The 12,152-nt window shown below is 36.4% G+C and overlaps 1 protein-coding gene across 1 annotated transcript in view; it reads left to right on the top strand.

Moving 5' to 3' along the window:
• Nucleotides 1-12,152, top strand: part of LOC126759849 (uncharacterized) — a 690,051-nt gene that overhangs the window by 53,895 nt on the left and 624,004 nt on the right. The window contains exon 2 of the mRNA XM_050475013.1: nucleotides 5,182-5,217. The gene's annotated coding sequence lies outside the window, so the exon portion shown is untranslated. The remainder of the gene's footprint in view (nucleotides 1-5,181; nucleotides 5,218-12,152) is intronic.

The raw sequence follows: 12,152 nt of genomic DNA, 5'->3' as shown, positions 1-12,152 counted from the left end.
CTTAGATATCTAGGACCTTCGCAGTTCCATGGACAACATGAAGTATCAAATTAGATATCCATTTGCTCTTAAAATTCGAAAAAACTTTGACGACCAGTATGACGAATATTTGAGATAAAATTAAACTGAACCGTTGGCATTACTAAGCATAAAAGGTCTATGTATGGCGTGATATCCGGTCAGTATATCCTAACCTATCCTTTCCTATATAAAGCGCGATCAATTTCGATGTTCCATACTTTTTTTTTTAAATAAAAAACACAGACCCCTCAAATTTAATGGAGAATGGTTATTGTCATTCGAAAGAACATTCTTCGGCATTTACTTTTTGAAGATTCTCGCTTTCAAATATTGGTCCAATGCTCGTTCGAGCATTTCGACTGGTAACTGGCAAATGACACTTTGCTCGAGAGGCAGGATTGAAGCGGGATTGTCTGCATAGACTTTAGACTTTACATATCCCCACAAGAAAAAGTCTAAAGGTATATCACACAATCTTGTGGTCAATCTGTTTGTTCTTTCAATAAATTTATATTGATGCGATGTTCGTGGGCCAAATGTCGCCGAGATCACGAGCTTCAATTTCAGGCATCAGTCGTTCTCACTGCCATCAGTTTTGAAGAAATGTGGACTGATGATTTGCAAATTTTTCTTATTTTTTATCTCAAAACTATAGGCATAATATATTTTTTAGAATCAACAATTGAATTTTACAAAAAAAATTCAATTTGCCGTAAAAGTTCGAAAATTCCAGAAATTACCCAGAAGTTAACTTTAACCTTGAATAACTTTTAAAGGAGTGGATATATCGAAAAATCATATAGACTTTTTTTGTAGAGCATTCAATTCTGCATAAGAATATGACTGTTTTATTCCTACAAACGGGAAAGTTCCAGAGAAAAAAAAATATTCGTAAAAAGTGCAAAATATGTATTTAAATAGGTAATGGGAATACATTTATATGAAAATTAAGGGCTTTTTATGTTATATTTTTTTAGATGGAAAACTAAAAGTTTAAGGGGCGTGTTGTCAAAAATAATCAATTTGGTAAATAACGGACACCCTAATATGCATGGTACATTCATATTTGCTAGTTATATTAATAGTTGTTAAAAACTATTTCTGGCTAAGAAATAAAGTAGTGTCAAAAAGTCATAAAATCGGGTCAATACTACCCTTAGCCTCTATATACCTAATAAAAAATTTCGAAAATTTCGGTTATCTGTATAAAAAACAGTATTCCTTCCAAAGAAAATAATTTTTTTAGATATTTTTTATATATTCTAAAGTGATAAATAAACGATCTATCTGATACCAGAAAGAAGAGAAATGTATATCTTATTGCCATAAAAAGTATCGCCAATATTTTATCGAATACAACACACTGTGCACATTTGTATTCAATATCATTTATGTGTGTGGGTGTCAATGAAGTAAACAGCAAAAGAAGAATTGTGTGTAAATTTTGCAAACACTTGGGTGGCGCGTGGCTTTGATGAATTTCATTAAAATCTTTGCACCGTTAAAATAACAATAAATAAGGTTTAACGGGATTAACGGCTACAAGCTATATTCTTACATATTTATTGCTACTTATCTTTCATTATTTACTTTCATACGCTGCATCACACTTTTCCATTGCGTGCAACGCGGCCAAGCCTAAAAGAAATTTCGGGGCCAATAAGCCATAATTAAGTGGTACCAACAACACTCGAGGGAGTAAGTGAGTAAATGCACGAAAGTGTAATTTAATTTTTGCGCAAATAAAATGGAAAACAAAAGTTTTACTCCAAAGCAGCAGCGCAACTCGGCTCACCGCACTTCGCCGCCTGCCTTGTGTTGCATTAATACGTCAATATTATTTGCTGCTTCCATATACCATATGTATTTGTGTTTGTGTGCATGTGTGTACTTGTGTGATCTTTAATCGCTTCGGCAACAAGGATTAATGACATGATATAACAACAGCAACAACAAAATGCTTACCAGTTGTTTCAGATAAATATTCGCATTGTCTGCTTTTGTCTGCCAAAGTGGCATTCACACTACTTTTCTGTTTGTTATTGGTTTTTGTCTTTATTGCTTTTGTTTTTGTTGTCGTTGTTCTTATTGCTTGAGCTGTTGTTGATGGTTCGCATGCGAGCTTGGCGCCTGAGCAGCGCTTTTTAATGAAACAAAGCGGGAATTTTAAATGAGCACCATAAAGAATAATAAAAATCACAACAACAACAACAATACAAACAACGCAAACCAAAAACAAATAGAATGTAAATTAAATTATATGGAAGAAATAGCGCGAAAAAAGTGAGCGCCCGCAATGCTGTCGATAAAGATGAGCAACGCTGTCGCTGTGTGGCTGCCTTGCCAATCTGTCCGTTTATAAGCACATTTGTATATCTGTGTATATATTTGTGGTTGAATACGAGTATGTGTCCGGTTGACCGCTTGTCAGCTCATTCAACGGCGGCTGTTAACATGTTAAACAATATCAATGTGCTGTGCTGAGCTGCGGCATTTTTGCCTTTTACCTTTGTACACACGCGCACACGCATATACATACGTGTATGACACACATGGCTACACACAAATGTGGTTTTGCTTTAATTCAGAGCTTATGGTGGCTGCCTTCGCACATCCGTAATTGGGTGCTCGACTTAATGGCATTTAAACTGCCTTATCGTTATACTTATTTAAATGATTTTGTTACTACAAGATAACGAAATCATATCAAAGAGCAATAAATGTGTGCCAACAGCACCCTCATATAACGCGTAAGGACAAAAGCTTGCGCATATATACCATATATTATAGTAGCTTTGAAAAGAGCTGAGGAAATTAGTATTTAAATGAGTGTATATGTTTGCATGCCTGTGTGTGTTACGTGTTAATGAGATGTGTGAAATTTTTGATATTTAAAATGATGTGATAATATGCACACTTTTCCAAATATAATTTCATATATGTACATACACATATACATTCATACATATATATTGATATATATATATATATATATATATAAATATTATTTTAAATGTGTAGCTTTTGTATTGGTATTTCATTCAGCTCTTGATTTTAGCGGGCAAAATAAAAGACTTAAGCGAGCAACTCCCTTTCAATTACGATAAGATTGGCGCGTATAAAATGCTGAAAAACATGCGAATTTAAATTAATGTGAAATTAATTGCATTTAATTGCGTATTATTATATGTTCCACTTATATAAGTGAATATTTTAACAAAATTTATTGTTTGAATTTAAAAAGTGGCCTCAGAATAAGATATTACTATCATATAAGAATGTGCATATGTATATATGAGATCAGTGCAGGAGTCTCTGAAAATGTAAAAATCGAAATCATGTTAAGGGGGTCCTTTCATATAATTGTGCAAAAGGTACCTAATATTTGATATTTTTTTTAAGAAGTAAACTTACTTAGACATGTGCGCTATTCTGCAATTATTCAGGTTTCATCTATAAAATCAGAATTTTTGTGTGTCGGGTGTCAAAAAAGGCGTCCGAAATGGGCCTGTTACAGGTCGCAGTTCGTTGTCTACAAGCAGAAATTCAAACGAATCCTAATGATAACATTCCGTAGAGGCGCCCCAATCTAAAAAACATGAAAAAATTCGTTATAGAAACAAAATGGCGGCCACTTGAAAATAAAGTGTTTCGAGCAAACGCGTGTCAAAGTTCGAAAACAGTCCGTCAATGCTCAGGACATAGGTCCGTTCAAAGTCGTGTTGCAACGGAACTAATTCACGGATCGAAAAAACATTTTACCAACATATTCTAGACAATTTAAGCCTTCGATTTGTACAATAAAAAAAAATCAGTTTTTTAAAGAAATTTTAAAAGAGGCCCCCTTAAGTTGAAATGCATTGGAAACGAAAGATAAAAAACAAAAATGAAAGGAAAGGAAAACTATTGATGTGGGATTTCTGTTCGGGAAGAACAAAAGGGAGAGGCGTGGTAGAATTTTTAAGCGTTAAAAGCGGCTTATCTCGATTTCCGGCAAAACTAATATGCCTATAGAAAAAAGTTGTATTTCTAAGTAGTAAATAATACAAACATATACAACTTTTTCCTTAACATCCTTTACACGTAACCTCACAATTTATGAGAAAAATTCTAAAATCCAAGTTATTGGGTTTTTTATCTTGTACAAAACAAAATGCCTTCGTAAAATCTGGTGTAACATTACACTCCTATGTCCTAAGCAAAACTTTTTTCTATTTAAGAAACTAAGGAGGAAATCTTATTTCGACATTAAATCGAAAAGTCTATTTTTCAATCAAAGATTCTTTTGTCAAAATATCAGATTTTTGAAAAATCCACCAGATTTTATATTTATTGAAGTCACCAATATCTTATGATATCAAAATATGTACATTGCTGCAGAATGTTTTTTCTAAAAATACAAAATAAAGTACGATATATTTTTTCGAATTTGCTACACAATGCGAAAATGGGTGAAATCGAACTGCAACCACACCTACTTCCCACTCAGCACAATTTTAAATTCCATTTGCTTCTTTCCTTTTCAGTGTACAAATCAAGAAGCAGTTAATATAATGGGATACAATTTTGTACTAATAATTTCATTGAAGTATGCCTCCCTATGACCAAAAGTTGTCAAAGTCCAACAAAAACTGTTCAAGCCCCTAGTTCCCGATTATTTGGACCCCAGTACCCATAGTTACCGAAAATATTGGTCAATGTGTTAGATTTATGAGTGAAATTCAGAAAAAATGGATTAAATCGGGTTAATGGTTCCTTTAGCACCCAGATACCTAATACAACAATTTTCGAACTTCCGGGTGACTGTGCACTGCATCTATCGGCCAATATGGGAATTATCATAATAAAATTGAGAGAGGATGTTTTTCTTATAACGGTGAACACTTGTAATTGGAATGAATAAAAACGGGAAAATTTCGCTCATATAACTTTCTTTCCTTTAAAGCAAGTTGCAAGAGTATGGAGTGCTATGATAAACCTGAACTTAGCTTTAACTTACTTAAAATTTTAAAATTGGGAATGACAGTTTTTTATGTTTTATAGAAATATGTTAAAAGTTTTACAATTTGGTGTTTATGTTTAGCTCCTGTATAAATAGAAAAACAGATTTTATTAATTTGTCAATAATTAAAATTAAATTTTAATTACTTTTTTTTACAGCAAACGAAAATTCGACAAATTTTTGGTGATCTGCAGGTAAGTGTTTAATATTTATAAGGATTTTAGTTACATTGGTATCCTGACAACAAAATTTCTGCTTGTCTTTATGAGATAATCACATTGGGGTACAACCGAGGCCGTAGAAACAGAACGATCAATTGTATGGAAACTTTTTTCATTTGACTAGACGTCTTCACAAAAATAAGCGTAAATTATTGTTAAAGACTGCACTACAATTTTCGAAAGAAAAGGTTCAGATCACACCTGTCTTACAAACTGATCAATCTTTTTATACCAAGGTAATACACCCACTTATAGCTTCGGGGGAACCAAAATTAATATTTTTTTGATGACAACGATGATGCTCAGAAATGTAGCTAGAGAAAATATATAACATGCAACGGGACCACCATCATCAACAAATGCTACGCTATAGATAAACAATTGTGGGAGAATGTTTGTGGAACTCGAATCTGTGACATATAAAATTATCTTATATGTGTTTGTAGAGATGGTCAATTTACTCATAGAGAGTAAAAATAATGAATGAAATAACTTATGCGGAAATTGTGTACGGATGCTTCTGAACAACTTCACTTAAGGAACTATAGATCTAAAATCGTTTTCGATCTAGCGATTTGTAAGGCGAAGCTAGCTTTTATTAATTATACAAATCTGTTTGTCAGTTTTTACAGGGTTTGTCTGGAAATTAACATGACTGAGTCGATTAAAAAAAATATATATATTAAACCAATCCTTACAATTCTTTAAAAACTTTCAAAATAGGTTCCTTCTGTGTCGACGCTGTGCGCTGCCAGCGCGATTTCCATTCATTGAAGTCGTCACGGAAGATATTCTCCGGAATAGCCTTGAGAGCCGAGGTGCATGTTGCTTGGATTCCCTCTGTCGTCTCAAAGTGCTTGCCTTTCATCGGGATCATACTCAAAAATCCATGACTCGTCACCTGTGATTACGTTATTCAAAACTTGGGGGTCACTTTCACACATGTTCAAATTTTCTTGGCACACTCGCCGCAATTTCTGGTCGTCAGTGAGCACTTTTGGGATCATCTTTGCGCACACCTTGCGCATGTTCAAGTGCTTTGTCACAATGTCATGAACCACAGATTTTGATTAATCTAACATCTGGGCAATTTAACGAATACTTAGTCGACAGTCTGAGTTCAAAACTTTGCGCACACGAGTCACATTGTCGGTGTTGGTCGAAGTCGCAAGTCTCCCAGCATGGTCTTCGTTAGCGACCTCTTCCCGGCCCTCCAAAAACGAATCGCACCACTTCTTGCTAAAGCAACATCTGGGTAAGCCTGCTTTATCATATCAAACGCCTCTGTTGCAGATTTACCGAGTTTCACATAGAATTTACTCGCGACCGTCAGTTTTAACGAACGCTGCCTTTTCGGCTTGGGTCTCATAGAAACACGTACCGCGAAAATGTTTGTCGTGACTCTCCAGCTGCTCGGAGACAACTGACCATTCGCTCTTTAGCTAGGAACGCCCTCTACCGAACCTATTACTTTTCGGAGCAACCCTGTAAGATATCAGATCGGTCAACTATATAATACATATATCTGCTGTACAGTCTATTGTTTTGATAATTGGTTTTCCAGTGAAGTAAAGCTAAGAACGCACAATATTTTAGTACATATGCAAACTTCAATATGTGAAACTGCAGATCACATACTATTAATAATTTTAATTAAGGTTTCAGAAATCAAAATAATACTGAGGTAATGACGCGAATTTCGATATGACGAATGCGCTAAGCTAATCTTAAAACTCGTTATTTTCAACACCTTTGTACCAAGGTGCCAATACAAAAACCTTGACATTCTGAATATTTCTTTTCGCATTCATTTTCCGTATTTTCCCTACAACGTTATTGATTCGTATTACCAAAAATATGCCAACTATTTCCTGATGACACATCCACTGGTTAAACAGACTTAGCCAAATATTCGACAAGGTAACGCTTAAATCTCAAACAACAAACAAAAAATCTCGGCATCTCTGCATGTGGACTTTGTAGCCAAGAAATAATATTTTCCCACACGAATCATGCAAAAAGGGAGCCACAAAAAAATGCAACGGAAACAAATGACAAATGGGGCATCAACTAATAAAAGTTCCGCAATATGCCACCGTGGTAGTAAATAAAAACCGACGACAGCGTAATATATGCGCGTACGAACACTTTTTATTACTCATACCTGAAATAGCTGAAAACACATAGTAAACGGCGTGCGCGAACACTCAAAGAAGACGCCGCCAGCTACATGCACATACACAGGCACACATTCATTTTGAACAAAATAATGAAAAAAATAAATATGTAATAAGAGCAAAACGAGTCAATTATGAATTAAACGAATGAGCTACAACTGGCTGGGGAAAAAATTAAACAAAAACAAAAACATTATAATACAAACAAAATCACTTGAAAAGCTGTGAGCAATCATTGTGTGAATGAAGTAAAGTGAAATGTGGATAACCGCAAGGCGAAAATATTTACGGCGAGCATTACACGAACTTGTGCTATTTGCGAAACGTGTAGCGGAAATGCCAAAGAAATTAAGTAATTACGCACACACTGTGGGTGGCGCACTAATACACACACACACACATGCATACAATAATACAACAAAAACATATCTGGAGCAGATTTTAGTATTTTTTGTAATTTTATTTCAGCTGAGGCAATACCGATGATTACAAAGTAGCAGCGAGTGTTAGCGCGATTGCGGTCGCTACACTCCAATGGTTGGGCAAAACAAAAGACTTAAGGCACAAACGCGCTATGCGATGCTATCTGCCTTCCGGCAATGGCACACGGCGCAGTCCAATGCAATTTTGTCGCAGAAGTCATTGACTTCGGACAGACACGAGTTGGCCATTTTGAGAAATTGACAGCATCAATGCAAATAAAAAATGCTAACAAGCGCAAAAATATATACATATAAGTAATCCAAAAATATAAAAGAATTAAAAAAAGGAAAAAAATAAATTAATTTAAAAAAATCAAAGAAAGCAAGCAAAAATAAATAAAATAAAAGCCGCACTGCCGTCAAATCACAGGCGCTTGCGCTGCTGATTATCCTTTAACACGTACGCCTTTAAGACACTGCCAGTGGACACTCACTTGATGCCGACAGTGTATGTATATGTGTGTGTATGTGTGCATGTGAGGTATGGCTGGGTTGCGGCTGCAGCTCCTTTTATTGCCGAAATGGCTACAATGCAGTGTGCATAAAATACAACAACAATATTAAATATACAAAATTGCTTATAACAGCGCAAAAGTAACAGATTAAAAGCGACAGGCGACGGACAGACAAACAGCGAATGAGACGAAATTCTGTGCGGCGCAAAAGCAAAAATAACTAAAGGAGCCATATTAAAGAGTAATAAAAAAAGAACAAAACAGCTGTAATACCCTTAACAGTTGCTAAGCAATAGAACAGCATAAAAGGGTATAATAAGTTATTTATCTTGATTATAGTTAGTCAGTTTGTATGGTAGCTATATGCTTTAGTTGTCCGATCTGAATAATTTCTTTGGAGATTATTGAGTGGTTATTAAAAATTATATTAATCAAATTTCATGAAGATACGTTGGCAAATAAACATTTTTTCCTTACAGGGGCTAGATTTTTATTGTTCAGTTTATATGGTAACTATATGCTATAGTTGTCCGATCTAGACAATTTCAAAGGAGATTAAATGGGTGCTATACGCAATTCTCTGTACCGAATTTCGTGAAGATATCTTTTCAAATAAAAGAGTTTCATATATAAAAACTTGATTTTTATCGGTCAGTTTGTATGACAGCTATATCCTATAGTAGTCCGATTTGAACAATTTCTTCAGAGACTGTCGCGTTGCTATGTGCAATAATATATGTAAAATTTCGTGAAGATATTTTGTCAAATAAAAAAGATTTTCATACAAGGCCTTGATTTTTATCGTTCAGTTTGTATGGTAGCTATACGCTATAGTCGTCCGATATAAAAAATTTCATTGGAGATTATATGGGTACTTACCTTGTCAAATAAAGTCAAAGAAGTTTTCTATACAAAGACTTGATTGTGATCGATGCATTTGTATGATAATTATATCCCACAGTGGCCCGATTTCCACGGTTCTGAAAAATGAACAACTCCTTGGTGGAAAAGGACGTGTGCGAAATTTCAGATCGATATCTGGACATGGGAACTAGTGGGCAGTCGTACAGACTCAGCTCGTCACGCTGATCATTAAGATACATATGTATATCCTTTAAAGGGTCTCTGACGTTTCTTTCTGATTGTAACAAGCTTGAAACAAACTTAATATACCCTGTTCAGGGTATAAGCATAAAAAAAATCGAGTCAGCGCCAACGCAGCGTCGTATGCGCCGTTAAGAGGCACTCGACGGTTTAATCATTTAATAAAAGAAGAGCGAAAATGCGAAAATCCGTGACTTCCTTCGCTGCAGGCCAAAAGCGCAGTTAAGTTGTGCTCTGTTGGCTCGTTGCTGTCAGTAGGCATTACAAAAGCAACACTATTGTTATAACTGTTGTGATTTTTGGATGTTGTTGCTGCTACTACTGCTGCTATCAGTGCTACCTCCTTAGCTGTTGATGGCTCATTGACTATATACACACATACTATGCATATGCCATATCCAAGCATATAAGCAAAGTGTTGCACTACTGAAAGCAACAACAACCACACCAACAAGAGTATTAAAAAGACAATGGCATTGGTGCAGCATCAGCAGAAGCGACGATGGAGGGCATTGAAGACGACAAAGGCCACCTCCCGCCATATTATTAACTTATTTATAACAATAACAAGGCGTTCGCCAACAAAGAGGCCAAAAGGCGTGCACACTCGCACATACACCCATTCACACATCCATTACACACATTCATGGTATGGATCTAGAGGAACTGTACTTGCCGCATGTTGCACTCGTTTGCATTGCCAATGTCTATGTGCGTGTGTGGTTGTGTTCTGTATGCTTTGTGCAAGTGCCGAATATGTTTCCCACAACTATTAAGGCACAGGGAAAAAAGTTGCTTGTAGGCTATCCTAAATAGTAGTGTGAGTATGAGTAAGCGCCGCAAGTTGCCAGCAAAAGGAAAAGTGTGAAGCACAAAAACTTTAGTCAAAATGACGTGGAAGCCTTAAGCTATTCTTAACAAGACAGTGTTTCCAAAAGAGATATAATTGCAGAGAATTTATCTTACAGTAGCAGACGTAAAGCACTGCTTTTTCATAAATTTATTGAACTATTTGGAACGAAAGAGTTGCCAGTTACCAGGATTTCGGGTGTTTTATGATGCTCTGTTAATAATATGATTTCTGTAAATTCTTAAACATTTGTAAAATGTATGAACTTTTCAAAATTTTCCTAAAAATATAAGAACCAACTAACCATTGTAAGTCAATCGGTTGATTAGAACAAGCGTTTGGAAGCACTTGGGTACTGCATTTTTCCAATTGAAAAATATACTTGAAGGATATAGCACACATCCAAAAGAAATTTAAATTTTTTGAACTAACAAGTTTCCTGCGAGGTTTAGAGTTTCACTGAAGAGAGCGTCGAGTTCCTTATAAAGTTTTTTTTAGAAAAGATCAACTTGACAATCTAAATCAAATTGGTCATGTCCGCCTGTCTGTTTAAATGCGAACAAGTCCCTCAGTTTTGAGGTATCAATCTTAAAATAAACAAGAAGCTGCTATGGGACATACTTATGTAGGTACCATTCTAACTGACCTATTAGAAAGGTTTGAAAAATGGCTGTCTGATGAAGCAGCTAAGCGTTTAGGAGGTCCATTATGAACTCATCGAGACAAAAATCCCCTCTCCATTGTGGTCTCGCTGAACCACCCCGTGCTTTTGAAAATCCGTTCAAAAAGTTTTATCTGCGCAACCTCCGAAACATCGCCAAGAAACTTTCAACCGACAGTTACAATTATTTTCTTGTACAAACTTTTGGATTCGCATAGAAGTTGTTTTGCAGACTCCATTTCGTATACCTCCTGTCAACTTCTACAGCAGTCATTATATGGCGTTCCTAGTATTCTGGCATATCTGCCAATAGACATTGACCTGTTAGTTTCCAACGTGACCTACTAAAACTACAAAAACACGGGTTTTCTGTTAAACACACAGATCAAAACAATGCGTTGATCAGCGCCCCAAAGCGTAAGTGTGTGCACCCACACTACACTCTGGAAGAACCAAGGCATGAGTGACACCACACACACATACACTTTGGTTCCAATTGGTAGGGTGAAAACCAAAGAAACACCCTTTCCACCTTGGTCGGGTTCGAGGCCCATCTAAAACCTCTGCCGTACTCTGGGTCCGGCACCCGGCCGCAGTGCGACTCCACATTGGACTAATGTCCTTCCTGCATTTAGGTTTAAACCACAGCCACCACGAATCTCCCCAAAGGGCCAAACCCAATGAGCAGACTGAAGTGAACTTCAGGGGCGGCCGCTTCCCGTGGTACCATGTTTTAGTCTTTGGTGTGACCTGTAGCCCAAGCTTGCGCTTAAGCTGCTGCCAGTCGAGCCCCAAGAATTCCAAGGAACTCTTAAGAACCCGACTGTATGATTTTTGTTGTCGCTTGAAACTCTAGTATTTGTTATATAATTGCAAACCCATTTGAAGAATATAATATCATTTCGAGCTATTTTTATAGCACTTTTCCGACTTTAGACCATGCTGACATTTAAAACAGACCTGTACTTGTCAGACATAGTGCATTTGGCTTTTAGTCGCCTCTTACGACAGGTATGCCTTGCCGCGGGTATATTCGGTTTCCCCCCCGAACCCTAAGGGGGGTCCCCTCTACCCGCAGGGGTATGTTTAGTCGAAGAGACCGAAGCCCATATTGTCTTCCTCCTGGGACTCCGACTCCTCCCTTTTGACTTCTTCATTCTTTTTGTCAGCGGGTTTGTA

This window comes from Bactrocera neohumeralis, chromosome 5 (genome assembly GCF_024586455.1).
Source record: "Bactrocera neohumeralis isolate Rockhampton chromosome 5, APGP_CSIRO_Bneo_wtdbg2-racon-allhic-juicebox.fasta_v2, whole genome shotgun sequence".
NCBI classification, from domain to species: Eukaryota; Metazoa; Arthropoda; class Insecta; order Diptera; family Tephritidae; genus Bactrocera; species Bactrocera neohumeralis.
The sequence above is the reverse complement of the archived record's forward strand: the minus strand, read 5'-3'. Positions and strand labels throughout refer to the sequence as shown.